The sequence below is a fragment of the Mustela putorius genome, unplaced genomic scaffold (genome assembly GCF_011764305.1).
Source record: "Mustela putorius furo isolate JIRA1106 unplaced genomic scaffold, ASM1176430v1.1 tig00003901_pilon_pilon_pilon, whole genome shotgun sequence".
NCBI classification, from domain to species: Eukaryota; Metazoa; Chordata; class Mammalia; order Carnivora; family Mustelidae; genus Mustela; species Mustela putorius.
Genome location: NW_025422049.1, coordinates 16,487,367 through 16,503,219, shown reverse-complemented (window position 1 = coordinate 16,503,219; position 15,853 = coordinate 16,487,367). Strand labels below are relative to the sequence as shown.

The following is a 15,853-nucleotide window of genomic DNA, read 5'->3' as shown; positions in this document are numbered from 1 at the left end:
TTAACCATCATATCCTAGTGGCCTGGCACAAAATAAGTGACAGCTGAAGGAACGAGATAAGTTCAATGAGCGATAAATGAAAGAATGAGATGCCAGCATATTCTTTAAAGTTCCTAGTCAACTGCAGTTACAAGGCAATAGGCTGCATGGACACATTCACTTTCAAACTTCTAAAGGCCATGAACGTTTTTTAAAAAGTGTAAAATGCACACATTTCACTTGCAAGCAGAAGTTAACAATACTCGACTTTTGTAAAATACTTCCCAATTTATAGACTTCCGCATACAGTCCCCCCTCATTTGATAAGGATGAATTAAGAATGATTCACACATACACTGGAACAGGTATATGCAGATCTTTGAGAAAAACATTCTAGACAACTGGTATAACTAAGAACTTATGGCACAACATTAATGCAACTTATATAATCTTAATAAACTTGTATATGTCCTATAATCACATATACAGATTCATTATGTATATATTTTCCAGTATAAGAAGAATTCAAATTAGGGGGCTTATGGTTCACTCTGTCAATCACCATAGCGCTTTTACAGATGCAAAAATGAAGAGAGGCTAAGTGAGATCTCCAGGATTATACAATTAGCTAGAGCTGGATTCAGAGCCTCTCCAAGCCCCAATTCATTTTTTTTTTTTTTTTACTGAATTGGGCAAGACTCTCCTTCCTCCTCCACCCATCCCACCCCTACCCAAAACACATACAAAAATGTTCATCTGAATCGCTTTTTTTAAAATAGGGTTTTCAGAGGGAAAACTTTCTTTTTTAATGTTGCATTACACCTCCCCATGGATTTTTGAAGTGTCAAATTACCTCCCATATCAGAACAAAATGGTACTTTACCCTATGGCACAAGTACACTAACGGTCTACTGTTTCATCCTCCACCCAAGCGGTGGCGAGGGTGTTAATTCTAACATGAGGCTTACATGTCTTACAGTTTTGTGGCTCCAACTGAAAAAGAGAGCTACTTTACAATTCAAGAAGAGGTCTTGTGCGATAAAAAGCTTGACTGTAATTGAATCACCACTTGCACACAGCCATATGTATCAAGAACAGTTACAACTATTAAGAAGCAAAATCCAAGAAAAACTAAAGTGACAAGCAACTAACTACCAGGAAATGGGGCTTTAATTAGGTTAAATCTCCGTTATGCAGCAATATAGAACTAAGCATGAATTTAGAAGTCCTAGAATCACACTGGAAGAACCTTATTTGTGCCCTAGTCCACATCCTCATTTTTGTACATGAACAGAGGCGTCGATTTAGCCAGTAGCCAATAAAGCAGACTGCTTACTCTTTCAAAGCGATTCATTTTTTCAAATGCCATTTTGCCCTTATTCTGCATCTCACCGTCGTTTCTTGGAGCAATGACTGATTATTTTGAAGGTGAGACACTAGAGCAAAATTCATTTCAAGAGGGTGGAAAAATGCCTTTGAAGGAGGAGATGTTGGAGTGCAGAGGAGAAATGACGTCCTATTTAAAATATGTAACCCCTTGATGGGGGTTAGGCAATGAATCATATTCTCCTCGATTTTTCTATGTGCTATAGACATCGGCTGCAATTTTTTCTGTAGGGTACTCAACTGAGAGGAAGAGGAAGTGAATAAAGCTCATGCTAAATATACAGCATTCATGAGGACAGGGATGTAGATAGAAAGACAGGAAAAGATACGAGCATGCTTCTGGTAGAATTCAGCTGTTTTCTAACATACCTAAAGATACGGAAGCTAAAAGGATATCGGAAGCCAGGGCATCCCTCAAATCGAAAGGGCGGATGCTGCCAGGGCCGGAGAGATCCTCTAGCCCTCGGAGCCATACCCCTCCAGAGGGGACAAGGTGGTGTTGAGGTCGAGGGGCACCCTAAAGGTCGTTTGGAGGTCTGGAAGCACCTGAGGTGCTCCTTCGGAAAGGGTCAAGGCAAAGCCTAGAAGGCCGGTCGGGAGGATGCTTCTGGCTCTCGAGGGGTGGGGGGCGGTGGGCGGCAGGAAGAGGGGCAGGCTGGGCTCCCTAGGACCCTGGACTTCGGCGGAGGAAACGATGCAGAGACCCCGGAAACCTTCCTGGCCCCGGGGGAGGTGGGGTGAGAGGTTTGCAGGCGGGCGGGTAGCTCGGCCGGGCTCCAGGAGAAAGCGAGCCGGTTCCGGGAACTGGGACGTCCCCTCCACCTCCGCGGGGCTCAGGTGTGGGACGGCGGGGCCGCCGGAGCTCGGGCGCCGACTCCGACAGGGGTAGGCAGCTGGGGCTACTCACCGGAGACACGGCCCCCGGTGTCTTCCCAGCCGGCCGGCGCCTGGCACTCGGAAGCCCTCAGAAGAGCCGCGTGCCCGTTAGCGCTGGGGCGAGGAGGGGCGCGCCGCGGAGGCCGGAGAAAAAGCCGCAGCGGCGCGCGCGCACCCTGACGGCTGGCGGAGGCGGGACGAGGCGCGGCGCGGCGCGAGCCCGGAAAAGACGCGCCCGGAGGGGCGGGCGGAGCGGGGGCGCGCGGTGGTGTGGCTGAGCCGGCCGAATCGGGGGCGGCGGACGTCTCGGCCCACCCACGCTCCCGCCTCCGCTCGCCCCGGACGTCAGCAGCGGAGGCGGGGCCCGGCTGGCTTCCCGAAACGAGGGAGGGGAGCTGAGAGCAAGCCGAGTCGGCTAACGGCTCCTCGCTGGCTTGCCGCAGCCTCTCGCTCCGGCTTCCGCGCCTCTGGGAGAGCCGGCCGCCTTATCAACTGTGTTTTCGGAAGGGCCTAGCGCCTATCTGATTTCAGCGAGGCTTGGAGCGCGCCCACGCCGGCACCTGTGCTCTCTACTTAGGACTCAGCCCGGGGAGGAAAGTTCCCCTCGGGTCATCTTCCAGCTGCCCTTTAGAGATATTCATCTTTGGACTTCTACTCTTTCTTCCGACGGAGATCCTATTCTTTGATTAAGGACATCCTGCTCCTCCACGCCTGAGCTACTGCCTCCGCTCTCTTACCTCGCCTCTCACTCCGTTAAGACCCCGCTCCCTCCCATTTGTGAACTACCACTAGGATGAGGGCGGTGGGGGGGGGGGGGTTTCCCTTGATGCCTTTCCTTTCCACCGCAGGGGTCATGGCCAAAGAGCCCACAACTGATAAGGAGCGCATTGTGACATTTTATTGGCCATGATCATGGCTTAGGAGCCGGTCTTACAAAGACCATTCCCAAGAGATAGCTGTTAAAAGTAAGATTCTGGTGAACTGTTTCAGGACTGCAAAAGGGACAGACCATAACTGTAAATGAACCATGACGACAAGCTGCCTAGAATTTATCACGACAAGGATTAAAGCACCAATATTCTTCCAAGCTCCCTGATGCGAAAGGGAGGACTAGCTTCCTCTCCCTGCTAGTAGTGGTCATTTCATTTCTCTTGCTGTTTTCCATATTCCCATAGAATTACACATGTGTGTGTCACCCTTTCAGATTACAGACTAGAGTCGTTCTGGAGCTTTAGTATGCATCCAAATCATCTGGGGTGCTTGTTGAAATATGGGTGCCTGGAGCTACAACCTCCAGATACTGTGATTAGGGTCTGAGTGAGTCTGGGAAATTTGATTTTTAATAAGCATCCCAGGTGACACTATGCGTGATGAGAAGCCCACAATTGGAGAGCATAGAACTACAGCTCTTTTGTGTTACTTACTCTGAAGTAGGATTACTCAGCCAGTTTCCAACAGGTCAACCCACCTACCTATAATTTGCCTACAACTTTTACTATGGCAGTCATGAACTTCCTTTTTCGATACTGACCTAGAAAGTTCAGGACTTCAAACGACGAGTTTGTTGTGTTTATTTTATGAGAGATCTTGTAATACCAGAAATAAGTAATTATTTGTTAGCTATATAATTCACTAGGTACCTGCAGAGTACAGAGCCTCCATAACAGGGTTAACACAAATGAAGTAGAAGGAATGATCATCTCTGCCCTCAATGAATTTAGTGTCCAGTCATGGAATTAAAATACAGACACAGAACAAACCCAGTGTAGCACATAAGTCAATCCATTGGACCGGGGGAAAAAAAGGACTTATAATTAAAGAGTACTTTTGTTGAGGTGCCTGGGTGGCTCAGCCGGGAAAAGCCTCTGACTGTTCATTTCCAATCAGATCATGATCTCAGGGTCCTGATATCAGCCCCTGAGAGAGCCCGCATTGGGCTTGGAGTCTGCTTAAGGATTCTCTCTCAGCCTCTCTGTCCCTCTCTAAAAAAAAAATAAATAAAATAAAGAGTACTTTTGTCCATTTCCTTCACTGACTGTCATTTAGCCCAGACCTCTTCGACTAGGTAATCTCCCCTGAACACTGAGCCCTTAGCTTACTGAAGTTGCTCCAACTTTAAAAGGTATCAAAGAAAGAGCCCAAAGCTCTCTGTTTTTGTTGGTATGTATGACTTTGTATACATACATACGTATGCATGGACCCATGTGTATAATAGAGACAGACCCAGAAACTCTTTCAATTTTTCAAGATCTTTATCACTTAAGTTATTCATTAACGCAGACAGTTGGGGCTACCTTTATCATAGACCACATCTCTTTGCTCTACAGTGAACCACACCCAGGACGAAGACTGAAGAAGAGCTACATCCCCAAAAATGAAACCAGGTAGCTCCATACAATTTCTAGCTTTCCTTTCTCACGTCTTCAAAGTCAAAATAAACCTTGTTTAACTTCTTGTCATCAGAAACCCTCCAGCACTCCTACCCAGGAACAAAACGTTCCCCCAGCCAGCTGCCTGACATTTTAGAGAGAACATTTGCACAGTTGTTTACCAGTTAGGAAGACAGGGTATTATTATCGCTGTTTTACAGGTGGAGAAATACAACCAGGTTAAATGACTTGTCTAGTCCCACAACTAACTAGTAACAGAGCCTGGATTTCCTACCATGGGTTCCCTGACTCCTGGATGACAGCATTTACCAGGATATCAGTCTTCCTCAGTAGGAAATCTTGCCTGGGACTGCCAACCCCATTAGAAACGGAAGAGATCAACATATGGAAATGGAAAACAGGAAAATAGACGGCACAGTGGACAGATTTAAACTACAACATAAAAAGAATGAAAAGCCTGAAAATAAAGCTGTTCAAGTGGAATTCAACGCAACAGCTCTGTTAGCAGGTACTCATACTCGGGCCTTGCTCACTTGACTCTCCTGTAACAAGAAGCTAAAACAGATAGCCAGGCTGCTCCTGAAAACAGAAAACAACCGCTCTTCATTGACCGTGTAACAAGGCTTTTCTTGTTAAACATACTGCACAGGTTTGTAAAACGTAACTTCTTCCTGCGGTCCAACTACAAGCAGCAGGACTTTACAATAATATTTGCATAGACAAGTTATATTATATTTTGTCCTGAGCAAGGCCTTCTTTTATTTTCAGGCCCAACCACTGGGCCAAATACTGTCTTCGATGGCTTGTGTGAAACGAGTGAAATCAGAAACCTAGACAGGAGATGATCTTACTGTGAACAAAAATAATAACCCAAGCTACTCTATTCAAAACTGGTCAGAGGCCTAGTAGCTAGATCTAGATGTTGTTGTTTGAGAAGTGATCCTTTTATTTTTCCAAAGAGCCCTTTCTTTTCATTCCAGCACATTTGGCAGGTTTTTATATTCACGGAAAGACCAAAACAAAGGGAAAGACACCCCATGCATCTGAATGCAAGAGGATGGTATTGTAAAGCCTCAATTCTTCCCAAATTAATCGATAAAGTCAGTGCAGTTCAAATCAAAATCCCAGCAGGGGTTTAATGGAACTTAACTACAATGTGTCTTACTAATTCCTTCTTAGTCCTCTTAAAAGTGAGCTCCTATACCCTCTAAATAAACTCCTCCCAGTGTCCTTGTAAACTGCTTTAGTAACCTTCCCAAAATGGAAAAGAGAACAAAATATTCAGATTATGCCTAAGGCAGGAGGCAAATGAAATGGGCTGTGGGTGTTATTGGAACAGCATGGAAATTACCTTCAGTGTAATTTCAATTTTTATTCCCTTTCTGTACGATTCTAGCCCAATAATTTTAGGGGAAAAGAAAGGTCACTGGCATCATAACTCATATTCAGTCTCTCTTCATTTTCCTTTCCCTTTCACATACCAAAACGTTCTATTTCATCTTCCATTCTTAAAAGACAAGGCAAATAACGACAACATTTTCAAATGTCCCTTACTCAGAATCATTGTCTACCAGAGCTGGAAGGCCACTCAGAGGCAGACTAGCAGCATTGAAACTACGTGGGCTTTGGACGGGGACCACCCGGGACCCAGTTACATAATGTCTTCTAAGCCTCAGCCTCCTCATCTCTGAATTGGGGCTAATAATGGTTTCTCCTTCATAGGGCTCTTCTAAGGGAGGATTAAATGAAACCATGCTTGTAAAAAGCCTGGTTTATGACAAGTGTGGAGAAGATGGTGGCTATTAATTACCAGGTATGACCTCCTCATTCTACTGATGAGAAAAAAGGAAGCTGTTACCAAAATTCACATTCTTCCATTTATACCACACCACTCTTTGTCCAGATTCTCCTGTTTATTGAATGACTTTCTTTAGAGCCAAGGGCTAAATTCCTTAAGTGGTCTACAACCGCCACCCTCACTTTCATTTACTAAATCACTCTGTAACCTGTGCACTAAACCTCCATTCCCTTCAATCCTCTAAATATGCCTTTTGCTAATGCCTTCTCTGAAATGGACAAACCCCTTCATTATACCGACATATTCATTCTGCTTAAGCCTTGAACATTTATTCAAAGCAATCCTTCTCCAAACTAAATGTTATAATAAAACTGTCTCCTTTGCTTGGATGTGTGTGGCACGGGTCCAGGCTAAGTTATTGTTATTCAAATGGGAAATCTTTAGCAACGTGTTTAAATAACAATGGCCACCAGGTATTAAATACTTACTCAGTGCAGGACGCTGCACCAAACACTTTACAGGCATTATTTCATTTTACCTGCACAGTAAGCTTACAAGGTAGATACTGTTATTATTTCAGTGGAAAATGTGCATATGGCTGGATAAGTAATATTTCACATAACCATCTCATTAGCACATAAACCCACCTAAAAGAGAAGCAAATTCTCATTTTTGGAACATCTTACTTCTATATTAAACACAGGGGAAGCCCTCCTACAAGAAGACATTGATAGCAAATACCCGGAAGGTGAACTCAAAGATTCTGAGTCACTTTTAGCTAGGTTCTGTATCTAATCCAGACCATCTATACAGGCAGCTTTCAGATTCAGGGTCTAACCTCAACTTTCGGAGAGCTCATTTCAATAGTATTTATGAAAGAGTTCAACAAATCTAATTTTGTTGCCAATGGACAAAACATTATATAGGGCAACCCAGATCAGCTTATGAATTGGTTATCTCTCTTAATTGAGACATGATGCAAATGAGGCCTAATGTAAAAATTATCCAAACTCTTTGTAGCTAGGCATCACTGTCCACGGACGAATACGTTTCTGGAAGACTATTTTAAGCAAATTTTCATACTGTAAGCCCTACTTTTCTACTGCTTGTCTCTATTATTCTTTTTCTTACAAAAGAAGTGCATGTTCACTTCTTTCGTTCAAATAGAAGTATATAAAGTAGGGCGCCTGGATGGCTCAGTTGGTTGGGTGACTGCCTTCGGTTCGGGTCATGATCCTGGAGTCCTGGGATCAAGTCCCGCACTGGGCTCCCTGCTCAGCAGTGAGTCTCCTTCTCCTTCTGACCTTTCCCCTTTCACGCTCGCTCTCTCATTCTCTCTCTCTCAAATAAATAAATAAATAAAATATTTTTTAAAAGAAGTATATAAAGTAAAAGGAGTCTTTGGTCCTGCTCTACAGAGACGATGACAACTGAGAACAAGCTGATACACATCTTCCCGAGTGTTTGCCATGCACATACAGGGTAACATATACTTATTTTTCAAAATGAGAACATATTATACATATTGCTCTCCAAATTGCCCTTATCCACTTAATAATGTATCACAAACATCACTCCATGGTATTATGTTTGTATGTAGATAGCTAAGTAATTAACTTTTTTTGTTTTAAACTGCTACCCGGTATTCCATAGTATGGACGTACCATGATGTATTCATCATATCTCTCTTAACAAACATTTAGGATTTCCCCCTAGTTCTTCACAATACTCCAGTTAATATCCCTGTGCAAGTATCTTTGCATATTTGTTCAAGCATCTCTATGTAGTTAAGCCCTGTAACTGGAAATGATGCTGGGTCAAAGGCTATGTGCTCTTGAAATTTTAAAGGATACTATCAAGGTGTCTTTTAAAAGGACCAAACAATCTTACACTCCTACTTAGAGTATGTAAGGGTGCCATTTTCCTAGTATCCTTGAAAACATTGAATATTATCAAATCTTTAAAAATCTTATCAATCAGGATATCTGGGTAGCTCAGTCGGTTAAGCTTTTGCCTTCAACTCAGGTCATGATCCCAGGGTCCCAGGATCAAGTCCCAAGTCAGGTTCCTTGATCAGGCAGGGAGCCTGCTTCTCCCTCTGCCTGCAACTTCCCTTGCTTGTGCTCTCTCTCCTTTTCTTTCTCTCTCTGTGAGAAATAAAAAAATAAAATAAAAAAAAGAAACCTTACCAATCCAATAGGTAAACAATGCTTTCTCATTATTGTTTAAATTCCTTTCATTAAAATGTTTGAAAATTTTATGTATTTTTCTAAAAGTAATAACTATTCATTATAGAAAACAGAAAGCACCAAAAATATATAAAGAACGCTCTTTACTCTTTTTTTTTTTTTTTTAGTATCCTCCACACCCCATATGAGGCTTGAACTCATGACCCAGAGATTAAGAGTCACATGCTCCACCATCTGAGCTAGCCAGGCACCTCTAAAGAGTGCTCTTTATTTTTTTTTTAAGATTATATTTATTTATTTATTTGACAGAGAGAGAGAGATCACAAGTAGGCAGAGAGGCAGGCACAGAGAGAGGGGGGGAGGCAGGCTCCCCGCTGAGCAGAGAGCCCATGCAGGGCTCAATCCCAGGACCCCGATATCATGACCTGAGCCGAACGCAGAGGTTTAACCCACTGAGCCACCCAGGCGTACCAAGAGTGCTCTTTAAATCCACAATTCTGCAGCCTTGAGTGAGCCACTATGAATATTTTGATGTATTTCTCACCAACTTCTTCTCATGCGTATTTTTTTCCAAAATTGCAACCATTCCATATGCCTAGCTGACACTTGAACAGCATGAGGGGAAGGAGTGCTGATCCCTTGTGCAGTCAAAAATCTACATATAACTTTTGACTCCCCAGAAACTTAACTACTAATAGCCTGCTGCTGACCAGAAGACTTACAGATAACACAAAAAGTTGATTAGCAAATATTTTGCATGTTATATATATTATATACTGTATTCTTACAATAAGGTAAATTAGAAAAAAGAGTTATTAAAGAAAATTGTAAGGAAAGAAAATACATTCATAGTACTCTACTGTATGTATTGAAAAATTTCCATGTGTAAGTAAATCCATAGAGCTCAAACTCATGTTGTTCAAGAGTCAACGGTATAGTATTGTGTGCTTTTCCTCACTTGACACTGAAAGTGAGCTCTCCCCCATGTTGTTAAAAATTAGTTAAAGACCAGGTTTAGGGCTGCATAATATTCTAGCACATGGCTATTACATAATATATTTAACCAGTCCCCTATTGTGAGTGGGTGGGGCATTTAGGTTTCTAAATTTTTCAAGTGCTAGAAGTGATGCTGTTATGAACATCCTTGAATATCAATTTGCATGTCTCTCTAATTGGTTTCTTTAAATAACTGTTAGATGTTGATTTGCTGAATCAAATGTTATTATTTCAAGTTAATCGACTCATCACCAAAACTTTTCCATCTGATTCTCAGTAGAAATTGAAAACAGTAATTTGTAGTGATAGTCCCATTGATGAGTAGTTCCCAATAAGAAAACAAATGCATGCACTGATCTGCTGTAAAATCATAAAGGTAATTTTAATTTTAAATCAAATTAAATAAAATGATTTTTTAAATAAGTTACCAACACAAAATAGTGTTTGATTCAAGGTGGAGAGGTTGTTTCTCTTGTTTAGGATTTGAGTTTGGGGAGGTTTTTTGGCAGGAATATAATATTTTAACATTCTACTGGAGAAAACAGTTGGGGAGAGATAATTTCAATGAACAGAGCACACTGACCTTAAGAGTCCCTTCAGCTTCAATTACACCTCCCTCCCCCGGACCTCATACTCTATCCTGTTGCCAGCCTTTTGTAGAAGCAGCTGCTTTTTTGGAAATAAACAAGCTGATCTTGGGCTGAAAGAAAGACACTAAATAAAGAAACCTAAGGAAAACGCAAAAGCAAAGTATGTCTGCAAATTAACAGAAAAGAAATAGCCACAAGGTAATAAAAAATATCAAAAGCGGGTCTTCAGATATTACAGATCAGATCAGTTCCCTGATCAAGTTCTGTGATCATAAGTTTTGATAGAAATTTTATCTTACCTACTGTTTTTAACTTGAGAAAGCCTCTAAAACTGGAAAGAAATACTAATGCAAAGACCATGCCTTCATCACTTCCACTCCTTTGTATTTTATTTATTTTACATTTTTATTTTATTTTTTTCTTTTCCTTTTTTTTAAAAAAAAAGGTTTTTATTTAAATTGCAGTTAACAGGGGTGCCTCGGTGGCTCAGTCATTAAGCGTCTGCCTTCAGCTCGGGTCCTGATCCTGGGGTCTTGGGATCAAAGCCCACATCAGGCTCCCTGCTCAGTGGAGAGCCTGCTTCTCCCTCTGCCTCTCCTCCTGCTTGTGTTCCCTCTCTTGCGCTCTCTCTCTCTCTCAAAAAAATAAATAAATAACTTTAATAAATAGATAGATAGATGAAGTTCTAGTTAACAGACAGTGTAATATTAGTTTCAAGTATACAACATGACAATTCAACACTCCTGTACAATACCCAGAGCTCATCACAAGTGCACTACCATAGCTCATCCTATGTCATGCCCAAATGATAACCTAACCCCTCCCAGATAGATCTTAAATCCTTGACCCCTCCTCAGGGACTAAAGGTGCTAATTGTTCTCTTCTGACAATGAGCTGACCCAGAGCTCCTCTGACCCAGAGCTCCCTGGAACCTGTGTCAGATGGGCTGGAGAACGGCCCCTATGCTGGCAGGGCAGATCACCTTACCATTTATTACAACGTTTCAGCTACACGTTAAGAGGGGAAAAGTTTCAAAACCTGGTAACCTCCTGCAGGAAAAAAAAAAAAAATGCATCATCGGATTAAGTGAAAGTCAAGGTACCCTCATCTGAAGTCACAGAAGTTAAGAGAATGAAAGACTGGCAAAGTTCATATGAGAAATGCTTGAGCCACTGACTAGGAAATAGTGCAATGTCCTGTCTGAGTCAGTTACACTGTTTGATAAACAAATATCTATGACACACATTGCAAAACGGAGATTAAGAAACCTCAGGGCAGAGGACAGACCATCACACATACAAGTGTACTGAGGCACTCAGCCAATACATAAAGAGGAGCCTGGCTTTAGAACTTAGAAGTCTGTGTCTCTCGGCCCTTTTTTTCTTTGCTCCTTTTTAAACTTATTCTGTTGATACAGGTTTGAACTGAAGCAACAGTTTTAATTTCTATATGTGCAAACAAAGGAAGAGTACACATCTGCCTTTGAAATTTAAAGCACGTAACACATGAACTTCTCAAATAGAAGTCCAGAGCTGTAAAAGATTTTAAAGGTAATGGAGAGTCCGATCATTCATTTATTTACAGATGAGGACATGGAGGTTCCAAGAGATAAAGTAATTTATTCAAGGTTACAAAACTAGTCATTTCAGAACTGAGGGTTGGGACAGAGATCTCCTATCAACTCACAACTCATCCTACTTTGCTACATTGTCTACCTCATATTGATTTCCCAGAGGTTTGGTAATCTAATCTTAAGCACAGTTACCAAAACCATATCTATTAAAGTGCTCTGAAAAAAATAAAATAAAATAAAGTGCTCTGAATTGCTTGATTTAAAAAAAAATCAGGAATGTCTAAGGAAGACAGAAAAATATGATCTGTTTAATTTATGTGGAACATATCTGAGGAAGCAAGCAGAAATTTCAATGAGAAAGATTTTTTTTTCTCATTTACATTTTGTTTAGGGGGAAAAAAAAGTCCCACAAAACTTTCCAATACCCTTGTTAATTATCTGCGTGTGCGCAGACCTACAAATGTCCCTTCTGGGTTGCCATGTCCTCCTTAACCAGTGGACATATGAATTTGATAGTCAACTTGTCCTGTTTACCATGGCTTTCCTTATTCCCGTCTGTCAGTTTTATGACATTCCTGCTATTTCATTTAACTGCATCAGCAAATATTCAAGGTCTGTAAGACTTGCTATCAGAAAGGAACTTTCCACTGTTGTGGGAAATGTGACATTCTCAGGGGTGGGGGCCAGGAAGGCATTTGGGGCATCGGCCAAATAGAATCTTATGACGCTAGCCCTCTCATTCCTGTCTGCTTCTGATCTATCTTCCGCACTATCTAAAAGAAACTATAAAAGTTCAGAAATTGTCCAACGTCAGAAGTAGTCTACATTGAACATGACCAATAAATACATGAAAAGATGCTCCACATCATTAGTCTCAAGGGTAACATAAATCAAAACCACAGTGAAGTACCACTTCCCATCCACTAAAAAAGGAAAATCTCAAGTATTGCACGAGGATATGGGGAAAAACCCTCCCATCTTGCTAGCAGGGACGCAAAAACAGTACAGGTGCTGCAGAAGACAGCTCAGCTGTTCCTTAAAGCATGAACCACAGAGTTACCGTATAATCCTGAAATTCCAAGCCTAAAGTATATATCTAAAGTCACTGAAGATAGGCATTCAAACAAACACAGGTACACCCCTGTTCATAGGAACATTATTTATAATAGCTAAAAAAATGAAAATGCCCGTCCATTTACGAATGGACAAACCAAATGTAACACACCCATATAATGGACTATTTATTATCTGACCATAAAAATGAATGAAACACTGGTATACGTGAAAAAGGCCAGACATATGATATGATTCCGTTTGTACAAAACATCCAGAATAGGTAAATCCATAGAGACAGAACGCAGAACACTAGACGCCAGAGGCTGAGGGAGAAGACACTGCTTAACGCGTACAGGATTTTATATAGAAATCACAGAAAAGTTTTGAACCTAGACAGGGGTGATGGCTGCGCAATACTGTGAAGGTACTACGTGCCCCTGAATCATCTGCTTTAAAAGGGTTCATTCTATGGTATGTTAATTTCACCTCCATAAATCATGAAAATTCTGTATTGAAAGAACCAAGTGAAAGACTACGAACTTTGTTTGCCAAAGTTCACGAAATGAAGCATCAGAGAAGACACCGCTGATGGTAATACCTCAGAAAATAAAACAGAGTAGACAAAGGTCCCTGGGGGTAAAATTTATGTTCAGTGAGTTGCAGGGTGTTTTTCTTGCTCACTTCTCTTGGCTCCTTTTCTAAGACAATGTTTTCTATATCTGCGTGAAACCCTAAGTCCTAAAACCTAATGGCTTCAGCAGTGTTGTTTTCTTCTGTCCTCGTGGGATTTTTTGCTTCTCTTAAATGAGAAAAAAATCTAGGAAGAAAATTTTAATTAGGTTTTAATGCAATACCAAATTCAGAATTACCTGAATAAAGTCTTCATTGACATACAGTATAACAAGTTGTAATCATTTTATGATTTAATGAAATTAATAAGCTATGTAGTGTGTTTCTGATTGAGGAGGCATTCAAACTACAAATGGATTTTTTATTTTTAAATTTTAAATTCAATTAATTGACATATAACATATTACTGCTTTCAGAGGTAGACTTCGGTGACTCATCAGTCTTACATAATACCCAGTGTTCATTCCATCACATGCCCTCCTTAATGTCCATCATCCAGTTGCCCTATCCCCCCAACCACCTCCCCTCCAGCTACCCTCAGTTTCCTATGATTAAGAGTCTTTTATCATTTGTTTCCCTCTCTAATTTTGTTTTGTTTTATTTTTCTTCTCTTCCCCTATGATCAAATAGTTCTTTTAAAATATCCCATATTTTGAGATTTTATTCCTCAATTTCCATTTTTTCCCTTAAGAGATTAAGGAAGCACAAAACATTGTCTATGAATTCAGAATTTTCCGAAATTTTAAATATTTACTCCCAACTCCTGCCTTCACATCCATTCAGTCATTCGACAAATATTTATTTAACTTGGACTCTGTGCCAGACTGGGTGTTGGCACACAGATTCTAACTGAGCTAAAGAGACAAAGTCCCTGCCCCTAGGAAGCTTATGTGGTAATGTAGCAGACAAAACAAGACAATTTCAGAAAGTAGTAAGTGCTATAGGGAAAATAAAATGAAATCAAAATAGGTGTGTGTAGGGAAAGGGACTGGGCTTTAGATTGAGGAGATTAGCTTTGCTGAGAAGATGATGTTTGAGTTAAGAATGATGAAAAAGAGCCAGCCTTGTCCACCCAGGTCTAGAGGAAGAGTAGTCCAGGTAGAGGAGTCATTAAGTATAAGGGTCATAAAGCCAGTCTGGCCTTGGGCCTTGAGCAGCTGGATGGGTCAAGAGAACCAAGGGCAGAGGACCATAGAAAGAAGACATGAAGGTAGGGAAGATCTGGTTTTTCAGAGCTTTAGAGGCTAGGGTAAAAAGTTTGATTTTACTCAGGTACATCTATGCTCTGAAAGGTCTTTCAACACCAGTGGTAACCTGGCCAAAGCTGTAGCTAAAAGGGGTTGTTGAAACATGCACACACACACACACACACACACACACACAACTTAAAAGGGGATATATCAAGACAACTATGCCTCTCTCTGGTTGTGAGAAATTAATGTGATCAACCTGGAAGACTGTTTTCTTCCTCTCTAGTCCAGGGCTTCTCAGCCTTGGCACTACTGGCATTTAGAGCTGGAGAATTCTTTATCTGGGCAACTGTCCTGTATATTGTAGCATGTTTAACAGCATCCCTGGTCTTTACCCATTAGATGCCAGTAGCACCTGTCCCCCAAGGTTGTGACCCCTCTTAAACATCCTCAGATGTTGACAAGTGTCTTGAGGGAAGGGGTGAAATATTGACACGGATTGAGCACCATTGCTCTAGTGCAGGGCAAGGAAGTGAAAAGTTGTCGTGTACAGAGAAGTCAGACTTTGAAGACAACAGCATTTTCTTTTTGATTTCACCTTTCCTACCTCCAGACTCATTTCAAAGCATCTCTTTGATTCCCTGAACTCATGGACTCATGACAACTTTAAGACCTTAAGTCAATATTCATTTAATTCATTCAACACAGACTACCAATGTGTACACATTGAGGCACTAGTTTTCTTCAGTGGTGAGGTGGTGGGGGAAGGATACCACTGCATTTGAATAGTCTGGGTCACTGTCTCAACTTTTTGACTCATTTCTGTTACACAGAGCCTTAGAGGGACTAAATCTCTTATTTGGTGTTCATATAACACTCAAAGAATTACTCATTTTATGCATTGTAACAAAGTTCTCTGAAAACACAACTTTCAGTCATTGACTTTGACTTTAAAATTTAAGTTGTATTTCCATATGTACCATCTAACAGAGTAGAATATCAAATGCTCTAGAGCAGGGTACTCAACCTTGGTGCCATTGACCTTGGGTCAGACAACTCTTTGTTGTGGTGATTTATCTTGCATACTATAGGACCAGTATCCCTGGTCTCTCCCCACTACATGCCATAATCACCCTCCCCAGACCCTATTGTAAAGATTAAAGTGCCTGGGGGAGGGGGTGCCTGGCTGGCTCAGTCAAT

The 15,853-nt window shown here is 41.4% G+C and overlaps 1 protein-coding gene across 9 annotated transcripts in view; it reads right to left on the bottom strand.

Moving 5' to 3' along the window:
- ACSL4 (acyl-CoA synthetase long chain family member 4) overlaps window positions 1-15,853 on the bottom strand; it is a 112,393-nt gene that overhangs the window by 79,516 nt on the left and 17,024 nt on the right. For 5 of the 9 annotated variants that reach the window (XM_004769047.3, XM_004769045.3, XM_004769049.3 and 2 more), the window contains exon 1: window positions 2,273-2,459. The exons of 1 other annotated variant lie outside the window; for it this stretch is intronic. The gene's annotated coding sequence lies outside the window, so the exon portion shown is untranslated. Of the gene's footprint in view, window positions 1-2,272; window positions 2,461-15,853 lie in introns of those variants that run through there. 3 more of the 9 variants (XM_013064830.2, XM_004769042.3, XM_004769046.3) reach the window with 2 other exon arrangements.